At 41.2% G+C, this 444-nt stretch overlaps 1 non-coding gene across 1 annotated transcript; it reads right to left on the reverse strand.

The window, feature by feature from the left end:
* Positions 1-353: 353 nt before the first annotated feature.
* Positions 354-444, reverse strand: Trnay-gua (transfer RNA tyrosine (anticodon GUA)). Its single transcript is given in 2 exon segments — positions 354-389; positions 408-444. It is a non-coding gene; the product is annotated as a tRNA-Tyr (tRNA).

The raw sequence follows: 444 nt of genomic DNA on the forward strand, positions 1-444 counted from the left end.
TTTTTATGAAATTTCAATCACCAGTTTTCTCCTCCGATTGCGAAAACATACTGTTGGCACCCACCTACATGGGGAGTAAAGATCATCACAATAAAATAAAATAAATCTGGGCTCGCACAGAACAATTTAAGTGCTCTTTTTTACCGCGCGTCGTTCGAGAGTGGAACGGTTGAGAGACAGCTTGAAGGTCTTTCATTGAACCCTCTGCCGGGCACTTAATTGTGAATAGCAGAGTAATCACGTAGATGTAGATGTGAAATACACAAATAGATGCGTATTCTGTCTTAGTCGTACCTTTCTGTTTAAAACATCACAACAGTTTGTAGTATTAAAGTCATGAATGTTTAAAATTTTCCTTCGGGCCGGATTTGAACCAGCGACCTATGGATATCTGCTACTAAGGTCCTCTACAGTCCACCGCTCTACCAACTGAGCTACCGAAGG

This window comes from Schistocerca cancellata, chromosome 2, assembly GCF_023864275.1.
Source record: "Schistocerca cancellata isolate TAMUIC-IGC-003103 chromosome 2, iqSchCanc2.1, whole genome shotgun sequence".
In the NCBI taxonomy this organism is placed as follows: Eukaryota; Metazoa; Arthropoda; class Insecta; order Orthoptera; family Acrididae; genus Schistocerca; species Schistocerca cancellata.